Here is a 23,033-nt window from a genome sequence, read left to right as displayed (position 1 = left end):
CACTGTCGAATGTCAGGGATTGTGCCAAGGGCAATATATGTTTTAATCCTCATTATTCCCATTTTATAGAAGAGAAAACTGAGACTCAGTGAAAGGAAGTAATTTACTCAGTCTTGGACCTAATGAAGAAATGCAGTTGTGGTTAGTACCCGCATAGTCTGACTTAAAAGCCCACATACTTAACCCTCACACTAAATTTTCTCAGAAACAGCTTGTAGATATATACAGTATATGTAGAGTGAAATATATTATCTACCTTATTTGAGTCTTAAATATGTAGAGTAAAATATATTATCTACCTTATTTGAGTCTTAAAACTGTGAAGCAGATGTTATGCTGTTTACATTTCGTATGTGAGGAAAAGTGAAGTGAACTAATTATACAGGGTCATACATTTGTTGAGTGGCAGAATCTGGACTATAAATCCCAGGTCGCTTGACTCCAACTCCCATATTTTTTCCCCTTTATTATACTGTAGCTATTTTTAGAGCTACATGTCTGTTAGGAATGCATAGTAATTCTGTTGGATGTGGAAAATAGATTATTTTATGTAGATTAAAGTAAGAGGCAACCTTAAAAAAAAAATCTATGTGCCTTTTTCAAATCCCAGGAGCAAAATTCCCTGGTAGACAGACTGTGAGACCTCCTTGAGAGTAGATAACTCTGTGTGTGAGTGTGTGGCGAGTCTTTGTTTTCCTCTTACCTGGCACAGAGCATGTTTTCTGTAAACGTTGCTGAGGGAATGCATGATTGAAAGAATATATACTGAGTTATTAAAGGGTGATGATGCTAAAATTGCTGGTTTTATATCCTGTGATTTCTCCTGATTGCTTCATTCTTGGTCACTATTTGATTGTTTGAGAATTACAGTAATACTAATTATAGTGCTATTTAATATAGTTGAGCCAGTATATGGGAATTATCTATAACAAACAGCCTTCATGTGAGAGAGGGATTGCATTATACATTTGTAGTGCTTGAAGAAGCAATTTTTCGGATGTCTGGGTGGACTTAATTGTATTTGACTCTTTTTGATTGCCTGTCAGATTTTGTTTTTGTATTTCTGTGAAGAAGATACGACAGCGGCAAATTAGTTTTTGTTTTTCTTTTTTTTGCTTAAAGTATGTATTTTAAATAAACTGAAGTGATCCTATATCGTGACTTATCTTTTTTACATTGAAATATTGAGATTAAAATAATAGGCTAACTCAGTAGTATATCATTAGAAGATTCACCAACTTTGGAACTTAGTAGAGCTGGAAGAGGTCATCATCTGTTTTACTCTCACCCTCTCCTATATTACAGATAAAGACCTGGAAGCTCAGGGAAATTAATTGATTGATTCATACAGTTTGAAAATGTTGAACTTGAGACTAGAAACCTAGGTTTCTCTCACAGCACACATTTTTTTCTTTGAAAACTATTTTTTTAGTCAATTTTGAAGCCAGATAATGACCTAAAGGTGATGTCACATGGCCAAAGCCACAGCTAAAGTGTTTTAGCTCATCTGTCCTGCAAATAAATAAATTAGATAGGGAGGCTTTTGGTAGGAGCATCCTAATACTATCAAACAGATCAAGGAGCTAGTTCCATTGATAGCCTTCTTCCAGGTCCTTTAGAGGAAGCCAGTTTTGCTACATTTAGCTTCTATGCAGTATAACTTCATATATAGTCATGGCCTAACTATTTGGTCTTCCAGGTACATTACCCTGCATAATTTTTGTATATGATTATGGTTCAGAATGTTTGAGAATTTCTAAGCCCCTCTTCTTATTTTAGTCTGACACGATTGTTATGTTCATGTAAATTACCCCTTACCTAGGAATGTCATAGCTGATTCCATTGGTCCAGACTGTAGACTTGAGTGTCAGGTAGTAATTTACATATTACTGGATCTTTTAAGAGTTGTTTTAATGCAGAAATTGTATGAAATAAAAAAATTAGAATTTTTGATCTCGATTAGTTGGCTATAGACCTGGTCCTGCTCTGTCACTTGGTACACATCTGTCCAAGTCTTTTCTCATTTTGTGTCTGTGAGTGCACGTGAATGTTCACCTCTCCAATCTTGAAGGTACTACCAATATCTAGTAGATTTTTAGAGTCCTGAAATTTGTCTTAAAGTTTCCTTGCAGGTTTTACAAGTTTGGGGAATAGAAAGAGTGAGTACAGGGTAGCTGCTGAAACAGAGAGACTAATTCAGTGCCTCAAACAAGATAGATGTTTATCTCTAAACATATCAGTTTAGAGGTAGGTCTGTTATGACCAGCATGCATAGAGGTTCTGCTCCGTGAAATTAAGGGATCCATATTCCTTTTATCTTGTTGCCTTCCCAGGATGGTGTCTTCATTTGCATACTCAGAGACAGCTTATTAACACATCCACCTTCTAGTCCATGGAAAGGAAGAAGAGACAATATAGAGGGCACATAGATGCCTTAAAAAAAAGTTGGAAGTTGCTTCCATCACGTTCCTGGCATCTCATTCGTTATATGTACTTAGAAACATGGCATACCTAGTTATAAGTAACACTGAAAAAAATGTAGTTTCCAGCTGGGTTGCATGTGCCTCAGTTTAAATCTTGGCCCATGATGTAGGAAGTGAGGGTAGGGGAGTGTCTGTACCAAAAGGAAGAAAGGGAAAGTGGATACTAGTAGTAGCAGTGCTTTCCAGAGAGTCATAGGGAGAGGGTAATAATAATATAGACCTCCCCCTATCCATTATTCCATATAATACTCACCACAACCTTTGAGATAGGTGATATTATAACCATTTTGCTAATTAGGAAACATTTTGAGGTATTAAGTGATTGGTTTAAAGTTACATGGTTGACTCAAAACTGAACTCATTATCTTCTCCTCCAAACCTTCTTCTCTTGGGTTTCTTATCTCAGTGAATGCTACCAGCATTCTCTGAGTCACCCAAGCTAGAGATTTGGGATTTTCTTATCTTCCCATTCTCCAGCTATGAGCTATGTAGATATCACCTTAACGTTTCTCAAATCAATGCCTTTCCCTCCATCCCCACATCTGTTGCCTTAGCTCAGACTCTCAGCATCTCTTGCCCAGACAGTAGCCTCCATTCTTCCTTCTGCTTCCAGGGTCACCTTAGGTGACCCCCTCGTCTCAGCCTAAGCCTGCCAAACCACTTGCAGTCTCTGGGGTTTACCATATGCTATTATACTGCCAGACCTTTACTTGTGTTGTTTCTTCTGCTCAAATGGCCCTTCTTCTCAACTTGGTAAACATAGCCTTATTTTATTTTAAAAAATTCAGCACCAATACCACTTCCTCTATAAAGCTCTTGCTCTCTTTTCTAGGTAGAATTGATTATTTTCTCTTCATGCTTCTCTTGTGTTGATGTCTTTCATAGAACCTGTAATACTTTATTGTATTAATAATGTGTCTTCCCTATACCCTCAGTGTTGCTCAGTGTCAGCACTCAGTATTGTACCTGGTAGAGAGCAGCTACTCAATTATTGCATGAATGAATGGAGTATAGGACATACTGGTACTTGGATCCAGTTCCTGTGTTTTTCTTGTCATAATGACTCATCCTGTGTGAGTGTGTACACATTTCTCAGGAATTGCTTCCCAACACTGCATTTGGAGATCTGACCTTTCGGGAGCTCTTTTCTTTGACGGTCAAGAGTAATCTTGCTTGAAAAAGGCTATTTTAACAAATGAGTGCTTTTGTGGCATCATCATTGCCCTGTTACATGTTTAGAGTTTACATAAACAGTTTAATTTGTAAGCGTCCATCTCTTTGAAAGGTCACACTTTGACCTTAGAGTAATCAAACTTGTGGAAAAATTATTTTTCCATTTGGATTTCGGAGATGTGCTTTATTTAAAAGCTTTTGTGCAGGTGTTGCTAAAACCATTGTCTATCACCTATAAAATAAATGTTGGATGTCTGACTTGAAATTTTATTGATTAAATCAAGGACAAGAGAGGTATGCTATATGGAGGAAAGGTAGGCAAATTAGGAAAAACATGCATCCCCTGAGAGATGGTTTTAGTAAGGTTATTTACAAAGTATGTGAAAATGAAAAAGGAATAATTTCGATTTACTATAGGCACAATTTAGGGATACATGGTAACATCTCAGTGATGAGTGTAAATTCAACTTGATTATTATCATTTCTGATCACTGAAGCTCTTGTATTGTGGTTTAAACCATCTGTTTTGGTGTTAATCCTTTAAAACTCAGTTGGTGGATATTAACACAATAAAGGGTAATAAAGCTTGAAATATGGCAGTCATTTGGTCTGGTTTACTTTTCAGCTAATTGCATGCAAACTTAAGTGTCTTTGGGAGAAAGGAAAGGGGGGATTAATGCTGTAGTCAACTATTTTGATCTCAGCTTGAGCCCTGCACACCTGTCACTGGCTTGGGGAAGTTTTCCTCCATAATTGAGCTCCTCTCTCACATTATTACTTAATTGGATGCCACAAGAGCCTGGTGTAACAGTGGAATCCTCTTAATTGCATACCAGCTCTTAAAACAAATCACCAATGTTTAATGTGGTATTGTTTTTTTAAGCCTTCTCTGGAAATAGTTTTGATCTTCTTCAAGTCTAAAAGGAAATGTAGTCCCTATTTTGGAGCAGTGAGGATTTTGTTCTTATAACAGTGGAAGTCATATAATTTATTTTGAAACATCTTTCTGCAAAGCGTTAGAGAACATAACTAATGTTTATAGTATGCATTACGATTTGATCAAGTGTGTTCTCTTGCTTTATGTTTTTTTTTTCTATAATAGCTTCATGAAAAAAGGTGTTATACTTATGTTTCCCATTTTACAGGTGATGAGGAAACTGAGGGTCAGAAGAATGACTTGCCCAAGGTTACACAATTAGTAAGTGGTGGTAACTGATGTAGACCCCAAACGCTGCCTTCTTTTGAGTGCATCATGCTGTCTCAGCAGAATCTGCATGTGTGGAAATGTCAGTATTATAGGATTTTTTTTTTTTAACTTGTTTTGTCTTAGGATATATGAGTTCAAATTAGCTTAGTGTGTTTGGTACTTCTTTGAGCTTTCAACCTTTATACATATAGCAGAAAGAGGCAGCATGGTAGTAGGTGAAGAAGCTAAAGTGCTGAGAAAAGACAGATTGTTTAGTTTTGTGTTTGGATCATGACTGTATCTAGTTGAACTGTCTTTCTGTATGGTTGGCAGGGTCTTTGTGGTCCTGCTGCTTGTGTGGACAAGGCCTTTATATGTATTTAAGTGCACTTTGACAGCTGGTCTAAATGAGCTTCTGTGGTAGTCATCTCCATTAATGCCCCAGTACTCATTTTCCTCTCCTACCACTAGGACTTAGTAGTGGAAAGAGCTCTTGACAGGGAATCTGGAAACCTTGGTTCTACTGTTGTAGCTGGGTGGTTTGCTCCCTTACCTGTTCCCTTAAGACTCAGTTTGATCAGTACTGCCTCTATGAAGATTTCCTGGAGTCCTCTAGGTGTTTAAAGTGAGTGAAGTGTCACTTTTTTACCCCTTAGTTAAATGATACAGACATAAAAGTCATTTCAGCAATGGAAAGAGTCCTGATGAAGACCTTGGTTTATGGATTTTTAAAAAGTGAATGGCTTATATGCCATAATTTTAGTACACTTATTAGGGGTATAGTAGAATTTATTAAGTTTGTATGGTCTTTGGTGTATTTGTTCCACAGAGGTTTTAGGGTAGCTTACAACAGTAACAATAGAATAAGAAAGAAAATTATTCATTACTGATGAAAATAAAATAATACATGTCTCCCCACTTGCTATAGGTGAGCTACAAATTTACCTCTGAATTTTCTAGAAACCTAGGATAGAGAGAAGGATGACTTTTAAAAGGGGAAAACAAGACAGTTTCTCCGGGAAAGCAGTTTAACATTTAACTGAGTTTATTGTTTAGGCATAGGGAACAGCATGGACAGAGCCATAATGGTGAGAAACTTGAACCAATTGTTCTTTGTTTGCATGTTTTATTCTATTTTAATATAGTGCCTTTTCGTAAGTTCCTATTGATAGGGCAGATGGATTAAAACTGTAGATAGCTACAGTTTAAAGTAGTATAGCGTAAGTTCCCAGAGGTGGGACTTAATCTACACTTCTGTGATTTTAAGAGCTCAGAAGAGGGGGAGACCAGGTTCAGCCTGGGTAACTAGGAGAGACTTCCCAGCAGAGCAGTAGGTCAGTTGGGAGTCCAGCAGCTATAAGTGTCCCTGCTTTTCAAAAGTTTGCATTACTCCACTTCACTTTTACAAAGACCTGTATTATGTATTAGTACCTATTTGGCTAACCGAAAGACATCTGAGCAGGATATTCGCTTTTACGAAAAAAGGTGAAAACGAAAGTAGCATTCAGTGTTTGCTTTGCAGTGAGCTGTTACAGAGGCAACATGCACCCTGAGTGGCAAGAGTGGCATCACCAAGTTCCTTTCCTGGGAACTACACTAAGCATCAGGCCACCATAGCTTTGAACTGTGTCTGTGAGCATCTGGGCTTTATCTCAATTTATTTTGTGTATCTGTTAGCAAGATGTGTGCTAAGATATCAGAAAAGCCTAAGATTGCTCATAAGGGTGTTAGGCATGGCATAAAACTGGACGTAATTAAGCATTTCTAAGTGATGAGTGAAATAAAGACGTTGTGCATGTGTTGAATTTTGAGTCTGGGAACGCTCAAAAATTTTTCCATGTAAGTTAATGGTAATTGCTTCTTTGCTTTACGCCATTTCGGCTTATGAAAGTTTTTATAGGAACACTGTATTTTCGGAGAGAGGGGGAAACCTGTAGGCCTATTTGTCTGAAACTCAGACTTGTGTAAGAGCCCAGATCATCCAAACATATTGTAGACATTCAGAAACTACTTGCAGGATAGATTTCAACCTTTTCCCCCTTCCTGGGAACTCAGGGAGTCCTCATTTCTCTAGTTACTCCTTCTGCCAAGGCCCTCCTATGTGGTCTGGTTTAGTTCCATTTTCTGGGATAGTTGTACTCTTAAGCTACTTTTCCTTCTGTTCCACTGTCTGTTTAAAGATACTTGCTCTTCTTTCATTTTTTTATTTTTCTAAATGATTTTTTCCCCCAACTCTCATTATTTCTGTACGTTTTAGGTTGTTTTTTGCTGGAAAAAAGGAGAGCTGCTGATACATTTCTGAGTTCCTGATATATTTGTTAATGGTATAAAAATGTGCTTTGGCATGTACAAGTCATGTACTTCATAAGTATGTTAATAAATTAAGGTTTTTATAATTACCATATAGAGAGAATAGTTAATAATCTCTGCAAAAAGTATCTTAATTTTTAAAGTGGATAAGCCAGGGATATCAAAATTGAAGAAAAAAAATGGTTTTATACAACATCGTACTATATAATTTTTTTGATGACTAACATTTCATTACAAAACAGCTTACTTGACATAGATAATGTTTGTTGAATTGTATTGCTTAAAAAAAAAAACCAAACCCTTTTTATTTTGAAATCGTAGACTCATAGGAAGTTGCAAAAATAGACTTAAGAGTCTTGTATATTCTTCTTCGAACTTGATCCAGTGGTGACATCTTATATAATGTAGAACAATATCAAAACCAGGTAATTGACATTGATACAGTATGTTAACTAGACTTACAGATCTTATTTATTCTCTTATCAGTATTTTTTACATGCATTTATTTGTGTGTATAATTCTGTGCATTTTATTCCATGTATGAATTTGTGTAACTGGCACCACTCAAGATACAAAGTGACTCCGTCACCACAAAAGAACTCCCTTGTACGACTCCCCTTCTTATTTATACACACACGTTCCTCTCTCCCCCAACCTACTCCTGTCACTGTCCACTGGAAACCACTAATCTGTTCTCCATCTGTATAGTTTTGTCATTTTGAGAATGACATATATAAATGGAGTCAGATAATATATAACCTTTTGAGATTGACTTCACTAAGCATAATTCTCTTGAGAGTCATCCAGATTGTTGCATGTATCATTATTCTCTTTTTTTTTTTTCTTGAATAGAATTCCATCCTGTGGATAGATACATCAGTATTCGTTAAACCATTTACCTGTTGAAGGAAGGACATTTGAGTTTCTAGGTTTTCGCTATTATAGATAAAGCTGCTATGAGCATTTGTGTACTTTCGTTTCTCTGGGATAAATGCCCAAGAGAGCAATTCCTGGGTTGTACAGTAAATGCCTGTTTAGTTTTATATGAAACTGCTAAACACTTTTCCAGGTGGCTGTACATTTTACATTGCTCCAGCATTGTATGAGAAATCCAGTTTCTTGGCATCCTTGCCAGCATTTAGTATTATTACTGTGTTTTATTTAGGCTATTTTAATAGATGCGTAGTACTACTTTCAAGTTTTCTTTGATTAAAGCTACATTTATATTTGAGATCAAATAAAAATAAAGACAGCATCCACTGGATTTATCAACATGAAGGTCATTCATAACTAGTGAAATATGGTAAAGTGATTAATGGGGGATTGTTCAGCTGATATCTGTTTTCACTGAAAAATAGAATGTTAATCTGGAAGGGATATTATCTTTCTTACTGGGTTAAAAAAAATTTTTTTTAAAGCCCTAGAACTGTTTTTCTACCAAATGTTATATGAAGTTCCATATAGAGAGATCAAATGGGAGCTCTTCTGGTTGAAGTCAGGCTTATAACACTACTCCTTTGTATCCACCATCCGTTTACTTCTGGTCCTGGGTGCCTTTTCATAACCCTTAGTTCTCTGAAAACCATTTTGGAAACAGTGATCTAGGTGGCTCTTTAAATTACTGAATGGGAAACCAAGAGTTGGGGAGGGGCACCCATAGCGAAGTATACATAGCAGGCTTTAAGTTCAGAACTAGTATTAATATAGTACTGTTACTAAAACTAAGGTCTCTAGATCATCCTCCGAGCACTCTCCACAGACTCTAGACTCCAAAGAATGTCTGTTCTCTGTTACTCACGCCAGCAGTTCTGACCCATTGAATCTTCAGGGTCTCTATGACATGAAGGAAATGGGATCTGGAGGCAATATGCTTCTTTCATTGTTTCATGTCAGTATCCTAGAGGTGATGGGCCTGGTTTTGTGTTTGCCAACTTCCATTCCACCCCCAGGAATTAGTTTGTCAATTAGTCATGATAATTCCATGCCCCTTACCAATGAATGGTTTTGAAATAGTTATGTGCCCAAAGCCTGGCCAGTGAAACATGCCATGAATGCTACCGGAGGCTTTTGAAAAAGAATCTTGGCTCACAAAAACAAAAGCAGTAAGAAAGGTGGCCTCTTTTTCTGATGAATGTTTTCCACTACTTATTTACTTAGACTAAACTGAACCAGTTTGGTCAAATGGAGATATTGATACCTATCTCTCAGAGTTGTTGTAAGGAGTAAATGATTTACTGTGTTTGGAAGTGTCTGCGAACTGTACACGTTAGTAGTTTGTTCATTGGATCGTAGATGTTACTCAAAGCTAGGTAAAGGGATGATGAATTTGGTGGTGCTGGGAGTGGTACAGCCGGGAGTGGTACAGACGGGAGTGGGAGAGGCTGAGGGAAAATGGACCAGAAGGAGATAAGTTGGTAATGATTTCTAGGGCTGGTTTAGGGAAGGAAAAGGAATGAAGGCTATTAACCAGTGAAGCATTGTTAAGCAGTTTTAATTCCTTAGGCAGTGCCAGTGGAGTGCCCTCCTGGAGGAAACATTGTTAAAATTGTTTTGTCTTTGTCCTGTTTGGTCAGTTTGGGGTCTGAAATACCTGCAGTGAGCCACCTCTCTTCTTTCAGTGGCTCAGTGCCCAGAGCATCCCCATCCACGGCCACTGGGAATTGCTTAGAAAGGTATTTGGTAATGACCCAATCTAGGTACTCCCAGCTAATAACTTCTAACAGAGCTGGAGAGGAGACAAGTCAGAGGCTAAGGCCCCAGTAGTAGCACAGAGAGATACCTGGTTGGGTTCTTTTAAAACAGTAATCGATCACTCCTCAAGGGTTTTAGAATCAGATAAACCTAGATTCAAATTTCAACTTCTCTATATCTGTATCATCGTAGATGAGTTAGTATGAAAAATGAACCTTAATTTACCTTTAAGGTTACTGTTATGATTAGAAAGAATGTTTATGAAACTCCAACCATAGTACCCCACACATATCAGGTGTTCAAGTAAATGATGGTTGTTTTGCTGTTACCCACAATAACGAGGTAAGTTGGTTACACATTGCTTTCGTAACACATCTTTCAGAATTTGCTTGTATGTGAGCTCTTTGGGGTTCTACACTTAATATTTGTTTTAAGTGGGACTCAACTGCATATAAAATTACTAAATTCGATGTGGATGGAAATGGCAGTTGAAGGGAGGGATGGTGGAGACATTGCTATTTGCCTTTGGCTCCAAGCTTCTGAGAATTGGCTTTAGTCTTCATTTATACTCTTACTTCTTTATCCTTTTTTCCATATCTTTTACCCATTGCTTTCTTTTTAAGTAACTATTTTTCTTTGCATTTTGTATTTTTAAAAAGTTGCAAATATATGTAAATATAAAATTTACCATTTTAGCCATTTAAAAATATACAGTTCAGTGACATTAAGTACATTCATGTTATTGTAAAACCATCCTGCCATCCATCTTTTTTCATGTTGTGCAACTAAAACTATGTACTTATTAAACAGTAATTTCCCATTTCCTTATCCTTCCAGCCCTCAGCAGCCACTAGTCTACTTTCTGTCACTGTGAATTTGACTACTTAGGGTAGTTATATGAGTGGAATCATAAAATATTTGTCCTTTTTTGACTTATTTCACTTAGCATAATGTCTTCAGATTTATCCATGTTGTACCATATGTCAGAGTTTCCTTTTTAAGGCTGAATTATATTCCATTGTATGTGTATACATTTTTTTATGCAGCTGTTGATGAATGTTTGAATTGCTTCTACCTTTTAGTGACTGTGAATTCCCCATTGCTTTTTAATAAAACAGCAAGCCCCGCTCTTTTTTGTTTTCTTCTTAACTATCTGTAGAGCAGCTTCTTTGTGCTCACTATTTTTAATATTGGAGACAAAACAGTGAACAAGACAAATGAGGTTTATGGAGCTCACATTCTGGTGATGAGAGTTGTTCCCTTTTTGGAATCCTTATATGGACTGGGTTTCCTGATTTGCAGAGTTTATGTCAAGCCGGGTATGAGTAGTGTGCTACCATCTTGGATGTTGCTGCCCTTACCTCCATTTTCTTTGTTTCTCAACTTTGACACCTTCTCTCAGAGGCCTTTTATGAGCCCCCAGGCTGGATTGGTTGCTCCTTCTCTGTGCTAACCACTTTTCACTTATCTGATCCATAATGCTACCTGACTGTCTCTTCTGCTGAATTGAGTTCCTTCTGGGCTGGTGCCCTTGTTGATTGATTCATGTCTGACTGGTCGGCTAATAGTACTTTGGGCATTCAGATCATCTGGGACAGACAGACCTCTGATGACTTCCATGACCACATCTTTCACCACTGCCTGCCTTGCACTTTGTACTCTAGCAATACCGAAATGAATGTCATTTTCCCAGACATGTTAAATTGTTTCTATTCTTTGGGCTGCCCTTTTTCTTAGAATGTCCTCCTTTTTCTCTAGGTTCACGCCTTTCTCCTTTAAATCAATTGTCTTACACAAAGCCTTCTGGACTCTCTCTAGACCAGAGGTCCCCAACCCTTGGACCATGCACTGGTATTTGTCCGTGGCCTGTTAGGAACTGGGCCACACAGCAAGAGGTGAGTGGCGGGCCAGCTAGTGAAGCTTCATCTGTATTTGCAGCCACTTCTCAGCTCTAGCATCACTGCCTCAATTCTACCTCAGATCATCAGGCATTAGATTCTCATAGGAGCACTGGTCCCCGGTGCCAAAAAGATTGGGGACCGCTGCTCTAGACTATTTTGCCACATTCTTGCTGTGTGCTTTCCTTCATTGTCTTTATCACACTGTATGGTACCTGACAGGTTTCATACTCTCAAAGAACTCACATATTTTAGCACTAGGTCTTAGCTGGATTTCTGCCATCATCTTCATCCATCAAGTTTCATTCCTCACTTCACCCATTGAACTTCGCTTTGCTGCTGACATTCTGGAATGAAAGTGACCTCCTGGGAATCTGATTGGATTTCCTCTTTTTTGCTTGCTCTTTGTGTTTCACTCTTGTAGTTGTGTCAGTTCTCACTAGGATTAGCATAATCCTTTTGTATGAAAATAATATGCCTTTTATATCTTTTTACTAGCAGAGAATCCAAAGATCTTGATCAATCATGATGGTATTTGATATCCTTGTTTTTCTTCTGTAAATATCCATCCTGTGGCTTTTTGAAAAGTGCCTATTATGGAAAATTTGAAAACTTGGCAAATAGCTTCCAATTATCCTATCCTCCCTGTAGCCTCTCTATAACCTACTCTAGAGAGGTTAACTTTTAAAACTTTCAGTATTCAAAAATTTTTTTCTTATTTATTTTATATAAAGATCATACTATAGATCCAGTTTTATGACATTTTTAAAAATTTAACATTAGATTTTAAGCATTTTACAGTGTCATTGAAAATTTTTAAGCATCAGTTTTAATGACTATTGTTGCATTGTATAATATGATTTTTTTAATAATAACATTGTTGGACATTTAGGTTACTTTCCATTTTTTGGATATTATAAGGAACACTCATGATGAGCATTTTTATTTTAAAATTTGGTCTGTATGTTTTGATAGTTTCTGATAAAATTCAAGAATACTATAATTGGAATAAAAGTAAAATTTTTAAGGCTCTTGCTATATACTTTTGAATTGTTCTGGTTCATTGCAGAAAGTATTTGTTAAATGAAAGAGTAAATACTCTCCATAAAGACCGTACCTAGTCTTGCTTTCCACAGGAGAGGATGAATGCCAATAACTCCCATACTGCCTTTTATGTTTGACTCTCTCAGTGTTCTCTGTCCTCATTTATTCATAGTTAGGGCTTTATCCTCTTGTTAGTTTCGGATTTAATTGCTTTCTCTATACTCAGGCCAAATAAAATCAGATCTTTGCTCTTCTCTCCAAAAAGAGACACTGACTTTCTCCTTAATTGGTCATATTCCTTCTTCACCTTTCCATCATTTATTGGTAGTATCTTCTGACTCAGAGGTCTCTTCTTGCAACCACAGAGATTTGGAAAAACTTGACCAATCCCATAGTTAATGTTTAAAATATGGAGAGAGCAAGCCTTTGTAGAAAAAAATCTAGAACTAGTTTTGAGAGACCAAAAAAGATTCTAGTTCCTGTCATAGCTGAGTGATCTTAATCTTTAATTTCTCTGAGATTCTGTTTCTTACCTGTAAAATAGGCATACAGGAATACTCCTACTTACTACATAGGCTTGATAGAATTAGTCAGTTCACAAAACAATACATGCTTATTGAATGGCCACAGTGGGAAGATTGCGTAATACATTCAGAGAAATAATTCCTCTTGTCACAGAACTATATCTTCAGTTCCTTTATTCAACCATTCATCCATTATTTATTCAACTGGTCAACAGATATTTATTAAGGTTCTATGCTAAGTATTAGGAAGACCACAAATTGTAATTCAGTGTGAAACATGCTATGATGTTGGTATGTAATAGTAACAGCAATAGCAACTAACCATAATAATTGCCTGCTGTGTGCCAGGCAATTATTCTAAACCCTTTCTAAACCCTTTACCTATGTTAATTCATTTAATCCTCAAAAACTTTTAAGGTAGATACATAATTACTGTTATATACAAATTATAGTAAGGTACAAAAAGAGAATGTAAAAATAGTTCCCATTTATTGAATGCCTATATGAGCCAGATGCTCTATAGATATTTTATATACATTTTCTTTCATCCTCACCACAGCTCTGCAAGGTGAGGTATTATCATTTTACACGTGAAAAAGTAGAGTCTCAGGAAAGTTAAGCAATGTGTTAAGTTTGTACAGTTCGTAAGCGGTAGAGTTGGAATTGAACCCAGTTTTAGTCTAATACCAAAGCCTTGGTTCTTCAGGTTTTATTACTACAGGCAAGAGGGTGGGTAAAACTCTCTAAGCTAAGAAACTATGGGATCAAAGATATTGGAGTCTGTTATCTTTAAGAGAATAAGAGGTAAAACGGAAAGATACTTTCTTAAAATTGTGAGATTGTTCCTTCCATTTTTTCATATGTCTCCTCTTTTCCAGAATAGACAAAAAATCTTATTCTGGCTTGAGTATGTTGGTACTTCCTAAGTACTGTACTTGTGGCTCTTACCGTTGATGGCAGTTCTGAATGCTTTAGCCAAGTGCCTAATAACTGAAAATGCTGTATTCATTCAGGACAGCTGTACCATGTAACGAGATGGGCTTTAAAATTGGCATGTTCATATTAAAAAAACTAATTTAAAAATGTCAATTTGCAACCTGATGTTGCTGTGTTCGGTTTTCTAATTTTTTTCTCTAATAAAGAATAGAAAGTGATTCATTAAACTCCTGTTAAATTGTTTATCTTATTGTACACTGCACAGATGTGCTTAGCTGGCCGAAATGTTTTTCCAAAATTATGTGCAGTGGAAAAGAGAAAAATGTACAGTTTTAGTTTGAAGTCCAGAATGGCTTTTGAGTAATAGAGTACAGTGTAATTTTTTAGAGTTTATGTAATTTAACAGTTGCTTTTGTAGTTGTGCTATGTAATTAAATCATGGTGTTATAATTTTGAGAGGCATAGACTAATGGAGAGAGACTCATTTAAAAATGGGTTGTGTTTAAAGCTATTTGCATCAGATGGGCGCTGGCTCATCACTTTTTTTTTTTTTTTTTTTGGTGGTAAAATATACTGTCTCTTATTTTTTTGCAGCAACTTCCTCTGACAGGTCTCCTGCTCCTTTCTCACCTCCCCCAAATCATCCTTCATACTGCTTCTCTGTAAGCTTTAAGTATATATTGCCCTCCTCTTATCTACTTTTAAAACCTTCAGAGGTTTCCCATAGCTTTGAGGATAAAATTTAAACCCTTTAGTCTAGCTTGCAAAGATTTTTCATGACTTGGCCTCTGCCTGCCTCATTAGTCTCAAATCTTACTTCTTTCTCATGGGTTCCAGTCAGACTGAACTACTTGACATTTACTGTCCAAGTTATATTCCTCTACCTTCATCAGTGCCATCTTCTCTATTTTTGACGCCCTCCCGCCCTTTCTTTATCACCCAACTTTTAATTACCCTTTAAAATGTAGCTTGGGCTAATTTCTGAGCAGCCTCCCTTGTGGTTTCCCCACCCTCCACCACATTTCACTGCTGGGTTCTGAGCCTCTTTTTTGTACTCTGCATAGTTCCTGGTACTTCCGCTTATCATAGAGCACTTACCACTTTGTATTTGTTTTGTTCCAATTTAAGTTTCTCTCGGCTACTAGAATTTATTTATTTTTCTTTCTTTGCCTCCTGGCCTTTAAACGGTCCTCAGAAAATGTGTGTCAAATGACTATATTTTTTATAAAGAGCATACCAGGGATATATTAAGTCATAGAGTCCCAAAAAGTGTCATAAATTTCAAACATTTTCTTCCTTTATTTTTGCCGAGTTGCGAGATTGTTCCAGTATTTAAAAAAAATTCCTTTCGGAATCACCTGTAGTTTAGTTACAATGCCAAACCCGAAAAAGAAATAAGCCCTCTTCATCAAGTCTCACATTTAATAGTGGAGCTTTAGTTTGCAGAGAGGGACTGAGCAAAGGCTTTCTAATTGTCTCTAACTATTGTGGTTCCTACCTCATTCCACAGATTGAGATGATGATGGAATGTACACTGATTCTAGCCTATAAGGAACATTGAACTTATGGAACAGAGACCCTGGTGGTGTGTGATAATAAGAAAGGGAGAACAAGCTCTCTGTTACCCAGTGTCATTTCTAGGAAACATTACTGGAGATTTACTAAGTGCTGGGTACTGCAATAAAAAAGTGAATTAGGCATAGCTCCTGACAAACTGCCTGGTAGACTGTGTGTGCTTCAGGGAACATACACCATCTAGACATAGCACTGTCCAGTAGAACTTTCTGCAATGATAGAAATGTTCTATATCACTGTTGTCTAATATGGTTGTCACCAGCCACATGTGGCTCTTGAGTGCTTGCTTGATTGAAATGTGGCTCGTGAGACTGAAGAACTGAATTTTAAATTTTACTTAGTTTTTTAATTAATATAAATTTGAATTTAAGTAGCTACAAGTGGCTAGTGGCTTCTGTATTGGAAAGCACAGATCTAGAGGGGCAAATTAGTAGGGAGACAGACACGTAAATAAGGAAGTGTTATAAAGTGTAATGGTTGCGAAGATAGAAATGTATCTAGTGTTCTATCTAGGACTGTGTTAGATATATATCTGGAGGGAAGGTGGAACCCCAAAGAAGTAGATTAATTTAGAAGTAGGGAGTGGGATTCAAGTAAGTGTCTTAGCTTGAGTTTTAAAAGATGAGTGGGTATACCAGGTTGTCACATAATGTTAGCCTGAAGAGTTACCACTGTCTTAGAGCATTCTAGGTCACCAGTTTTCTAAGAATCAAGGTATAATAAAACATATTTCTAAAACCTCAATGTATACAATATAGTCTTATCTTTGATTCAAAAGTAATGTAGGAATTAATAAACGTGATTACTAAAAGGTGTGTGATGAGAAACCTGGTAAGTTGAGAATACCTTTTTAAAAATATAATAATAGATATTAGTTGACACTTTCATTTTAAAATGAAAAAAATGTTTAATTTTCGTATGAACAAGCAGGACTTACTAGATATAGGCTAATTTTCTAGCCACTGGCAACAGAGTAACATAAATACATTCTGGGTATTATGAAATTTACTGTTGGAGGAGCATAGCATACCCTGTATTAATATGTATGTGGATGTATGTCCTCTGTACAGAAATAACAACACAGCATCATTGACTGTAGGGTGAGTGCTCTGGACATGACTACCTTAAGTCAGGAAAGGAAATGAACGCTGCTCTGGAACAGTTACAACAGGCTTTGTAAAGTGGAAGGTGATCTGAATTGTTTCATGAAAGGTGGATGGAACTTAGGTAAACCAAATTTTGGTGGTGATGTGGCAACTAAAGGTGCTGAAGCAGGACTGTAGGGCATATTTAAGGGACAATTGCTTCATATTTGGCAGGTACTTAGAGATCTTGAAAAGATGTGTTTGGAAAGAAAGCCAATTTGCAAAAGGGCCTTATGTGCTAATTAAAATGTATAGGCTTTATTTTGAATGTAGTGGAGAGATATTTTACTTGGAATTTGCTGTTACTTTTTTTCAGAAGCAGTTATGGATTATCTAGAACTCTTGGAGAGGTGGCCTATGTGCTATGCTTTTTTGGTGGGTATTTATAAGAAGTTATAGATTGCATGATGGGTGATGGCAAGAACCCTCCTTGTGTAGTACTAGCACACTGTGGAAAAGATGAAGAAATCCTTTCAATCTGATTCTTTTCATTTATCTATTCATTTATATATTCAACAGATATGAGTGCCTGTCTGTGCCATGTTCTGTGGCCTGGGGATCTAGATGATCCCTTGAGGGAGCTCATAATTAGACTTTGGTCTGGTGTGAGTTCTTGTTTGATAAATCAGGGGCACCCATCTCATCCTGGGGAATAGGGATGAGGGGTCTGGAGGATGGTGCTGATCATCTATGTTAGACATTCCTTAGTTCCCACCATGTGGCTGTGACTCCTTTTCCTCCCTAGTAGATGCTATTTTCTCCTCTCATTTTTCTAGCCAGAGAATTCTTGTTTACCCTGATGCCTGGCTAGAACACTGTGGCTTTTTCTATTTCTGTCACTCTATGTTAATTAAGTTAATTATGGCTTTTAAAAAAATCTCCACCTGCATATACATCTGTTTGTCTAAGGGAGAATAGAGAAGAGGAAGTAGTCCTTATGCAAGTCTCCAAGTGATGAAAAGAGCTCTGCTGCAAGCATCCCAACTGCTAGGTAGGTGAGCCAGAAGTGCTCCCAAAATAGGGTCACAGCATGTTATGATAGCTAATAATTATAAGATAGCTAAAAAAAATAAAGCGTCAACTTATTTATTTATTTACGTATTTATTTTTTAACGCCTACAGCGCTTGGTATTCCAAGGTGGTCTCCCATCCAGGTACTATCCAGGCCCGACCTTGCTTAGCTTCTGAGATCAGACGAGATCAGGCACTTCAGGGTGGCATGGCCGTAGACTAAAGTATCAACCTTAAAAATTACTGTTTGTTTAGAATAAACTAGGCAATTCAAGCATAAAGGCAGATAGGAAAAGAACTAATGTTTATTGAGGGGCAGACGCTGATCTGACTGCTTTGCATGTAATAATTCCTATGTTGACCCTTGAAGATGGGTAATATTATTTCCATTTTGCAGATGAGGAAATCGAGGTTCAGAGAGGTAAGAGAGAAGGTCTGAGTTTAAATCCTGGCTCCTTCTTTTTTTTCCCTTTGCTTTTTAGTTGTGAGATCTTCCCAAGTTACTTTAACTATGATTCTTGGTTAAAAAAATGAGAGAATGTGGCAGCCAATAATACTTAAGTCAAAGGATTCTTTTTGAGGATTAAATAAAAAACCGCCTATGAAAAAATGTAATTCAGAAACATAGTAGATGCTCAATTAAGTTTGGTTTAATATGAGCCTATTTTGTTTAGTCAGAGATTTCTTTTAGGGAAACAATTACAATTCCTGGAAAGACTAGGAAATTTTTACAAAGAAATATGGAGAATTAAGAAATGTGACTAAGGGTTTAATAAATACGCTAACAATGTATTTATATTTATTTGATAGAAGCCAGAGAGAAGAGCAAGGAACTCAGGTGCTGAGGAACCTTCACTGACCTTCCTTGAATAGTAGGGACTGATTATGAAGAAAATTGGTTCCACATCCCTCCCTCTCTTCCATACTCAGGCTGCTCATTAGGCCCCCATTCATCCTGTTGGCACTTTAGTTTGGCATATTGTACTGTCTTTTTTTCTTTAAGTTTTTGCTTTTCAGGTAAATAAACAGTAATAAGTAAACTTCATAAACTGAGGTATGAAAAATAAAGAACTTATATAGAAACGAGAGAGATTTGCTTAATATTGGGCATGGCATAAATTGTGGGGTGGAGGCACAGAGGGTGATGTTTTTTCTGCAGATTCTTGGGCTAGAGGGGAGAGCCCTTACCCAGAGAAAATATGAAAACTACTCAGAAGTCCAGAGTGCCACAAAGGACGCCAGTGGCATTTGAATCTGACAGTATTGGAGGTTGCTTGAAATTGGGATACTGGAGGCTGGTGTTTTAGTATATGTGTATGTGTCCCACCTGTGATCTAGAAATGTCATTATTTTGCTTTCTTTTATGACCGGCTCGGGGCATGGTTCCAAAGGGAGAGACTGTAGGGTCAGCTAAATTTACATATGTACATATGTACATTTTTCACAAGGGTAATCTTGATGTTGCCACCATTCTTTTAATCTATTATATTGTTTCTACAGAATGTCTGATTCTAACATGGTTCTCTTCAATTAAGAGCTTAGGTTGTCAGGACTGAGTAGTAATGATCTAAGTAGTTATCTTTGTCAGCTTCTATCTGCAGTATTTTACATAATATTGTATGTTGTGGTATAGTGTTTTAAGGGCCTGGGCTTTGGAGTCAGACTGCCTGAATTTGAATTTAGTCTCAGTTACTAGCTGTATGATTTTGAACAAGTGGCTCGATTAGGCTCTGATCTCTCATTTGTAAAAGAGAGGTCATAATAGTCAGAATTATGGTCAGAGTTGGGTCAGATAATGTGCTTGCTCATAGTAAGCACTCAATAAACTTTAGCTGCTGTTATCATTTTATCTCAAGTCATATTAATATGTATAATCAGCTTATTATTTACTTGTAAATAAATATATTGTGGTTAAAAACATGGTAAAATTTACTTCTTAACTATTTTTAAGTGTACAGTTCAGTGACATTAAGTACATTCATATTCTTGTGCATCCTTCCCACCATCCATCTCCAGAACACTTCATCTTGCAAGACTGAAACTCCATACTCACCGAACAACTTACCCCTACTGCCAGCCCCTGGCAACCACCATTCTACTTTCTGTATGTCTGATTTTTACTACTCTAAGTACCTTATGTAAGTGGAATCATACAATATTTAATATCTGTCTTTTGTGACTGGCTTATTTCACTTGGCATAATGTCCTTAGGGTTCATATTGGTTTTGTAGCATGTGTCAGAATTTCCTTCCTTTTTTATGGCTGAATAATATTCTATTGTATAGATACATATTTTGTGTATCGATTTGTTGATGGATACTTGGGTTGCTTCCATGTTTTAGTTGTTGTGAATAGTGCTGCTTTGAACACGAGTGTACAAATATCTCTTTGAGACCCTGCTTTCAGTTCTGAAAATGTACCCAAAAGTGTAATTGCTGGATCATACGGGGCTTCTATGTTTAATTTTTTGAGGAAATGCCATAATGTTTTTCATAGTGGCTGTACCATTTTACATTCTCACAAGAATCCAGTATCTCCACATTGTCAACAAATGTTATTTTCTTTTGGTAGTAGTCATCCTTATAGGTGTGAGTTGGTATCTCATTGTGGTTTTGATGTGCATTTCCCTAATGATTAGTGATATATGCTTATTGACCATTTGTATATTTTCTTTGGAGAAATGTCTATTCAAGTTCTTTCCTCATTTTTTGAATCAGGTTTTTTGCTATTGGTGGAGTTTTAGGAGTTCTTTATATATTCTGGATATTAATTTCTTATCAATATATAATTTGCAAATATTTTCTTATGTGGCTTGCCTTTTAACTCTGACAATGTCTTTTGATGCACAAAAACTTATTTTTTAATATATAGGTTTGTAAAAATTTTACTTTTAACAACAATAAAATTGCCTTTTTGTATTATAAAATGTTATGAATTTTAACACATGCATAGATTTGTGTAACTACCATCACAGTCAGGATATATAACAATTCCATCATTCCAAAAGCTTCCTTGTTACAGCTAGCTTTTTAATAAGTGCTTTTCAGTAGTGTTATTGAGATGTCTTGTTTCAAGAATGGCTAAGGTCAGTTGCAAACCAATCTGAATTGCTTATGGCTCTAATTGGTTTGCTGGGGAATACTGTGCACTTATTTTCTCTCTCTCTTTTCCCCGTATAGATGACCTTGGGAATCAGATTTAGCTCCCTCTTCATGTAGCAGAGCACTGCTGATAAGTAATAAATACAGGAGTCTTGGATTTTATGATACACAGTTTCGGTGATCATTCTCTTAATCTGTGGTAGTAAATCTGTATTCTTATGATCTCTTAGTGCTTGGTTTATTAATTCATAGCTCTTATGATTAAGTGTTCTAGGCAGTAAAAAATAGGGGAAGAAAAGTGAGAAAGAACCCTAGGTTTGGGGATGGTGAATGAGGACCAATTCCTGCCTCTGGTCATTTACTATAGATCTTAAATTATGTGATTTCTATGAGGTGTAGTTTTCTTACCTGCTGTAGGCTATTTGAATCATGAATATTAAGTAAAGAAGGTGAGTGATATTTTAAATAAAGAAGGTGACTGTTATCTACCATTCAGTAAATGTTAAATTGGATGTGAATAGTAAGAATATTGATAAGTGGAACCTAAATAAACCCCAGATTACCTTATTAAAGTTTTTTAGTAACAGCTTTATTGAACTTTATTGAACTATGCTCCATATATCATATAATTCACCAATTTAGAGTGTACAATTCAATGGCTTTTAGTATATTCACAGACTTATGACCATTTTTGTTATCTCAGAGAGAAACCAGTATCTTTTAGTAGTCACCTCATACTTCACCCATTTTCATCAACTGTAGGCAGCCACTAATCTATTTTCTACATTAGATTTACCTATTTTGGATATTTCATATAAATGTTATACAACATGTAGACTTTTGTAACCAGGCTTCTTTCATTTAGCATAATGTTTTCAAGCTTCATTCGTGTTGTAGCATGTATCAATACTTCATTTTTATTATAGTCCATCCTATGGACAGACCACATTTATTTATCTGTTCATCAGTTAATAGGTATTTGGGTGGTTTCTACTTTTTAGCTGTTATTAATAATGCTGCTACAAACAATCTTATATAAATTTTTGTGGGGGTGGGTATGTTTTCATCTCTTGGGTAGAGGAAATGAATTCTAGAAGTGGAATTGCTGGATAATTGGTAACTTTATGTTTAATCTCTTGAGGAACTCCAGACTGTTTCTGAAATGGCTGCACCATTTTTCATTCCCACCAACAGTGTATAAGGGTTCCAGTTTCTCCACATCCTCTCCACCACTTGTCTTTTTGATTTTGGCCAGCCTAGCGAATGTGAAGTGAGTGGTATCTATCTCATTGTGATTTGATTTGCATTCCCCACTGGCTAGTGATGTGGAGCATCTTTTACCGTGTTTATGACCCATCATGTTACTATTTTTAAGTTATCTCTCTGTGTTTTACTACCGAGCTAGGTAATATTCTTCTTTAATAAGACAGTGCTCTACACATAGAAATGCTTATTAATACTTACTGATTTGATAGCAGATTATAAGAGGAAGAAAAATAACACTTCATCAAAAACAAGACCCCTACATAATGAAAAGGAAGGGAATGGAAAAAGATATTGCTGTGATGAACCTAGAAGGTATTTAAGTCAGACAGAGAAAGATAAACACTATATGACTTCACTTATATGCGGAATTTAAGGAATAAAAAGAACAAACTAATCAAAAACAGACTCACAAATATAGTGGACAATTTGGTGATGGACAGAGGGGAGGGGGGCTTGGGGGACTGGGAGGATGGGGTGAAGGGTTAAAGAAGTACAGATTAGTAGCTGATGGATGGTCACAGGGATGGGAAGCATGGCATAAGGAATGCAATTAGCATTAATACATTGGCCGGGTCAAGGGAGGGAGGGAGCAAATGGGGGATCATTTTATGAACTATATAGATGTCTAACCATGTACTGTATACTCGAAACTAATAAAAAATTTTTAAAAATCACTTCATCTTATTCTCC

The 23,033-nt window shown here is 36.6% G+C and overlaps 1 protein-coding gene and 1 pseudogene across 9 annotated transcripts in view; one reads left to right on the top strand and one right to left on the bottom strand.

Annotated features, from left to right (window-relative positions):
* FAM168A (family with sequence similarity 168 member A) overlaps positions 1-23,033 on the top strand; it is a 156,559-nt gene that overhangs the window by 19,695 nt on the left and 113,831 nt on the right. The window lies entirely within an intron of this gene.
* LOC120590728 (uncharacterized) lies at positions 18,079-18,196 on the bottom strand (annotated as a pseudogene).

This window comes from Pteropus medius, unplaced genomic scaffold (genome assembly GCF_902729225.1).
Source record: "Pteropus medius unplaced genomic scaffold, Ma_sr-lr_union100, whole genome shotgun sequence".
In the NCBI taxonomy this organism is placed as follows: domain Eukaryota; kingdom Metazoa; phylum Chordata; class Mammalia; order Chiroptera; family Pteropodidae; genus Pteropus; species Pteropus medius.
Note: the sequence above shows the minus strand (reverse complement) of the source record. Positions and strands in the feature narration are given on the sequence as shown.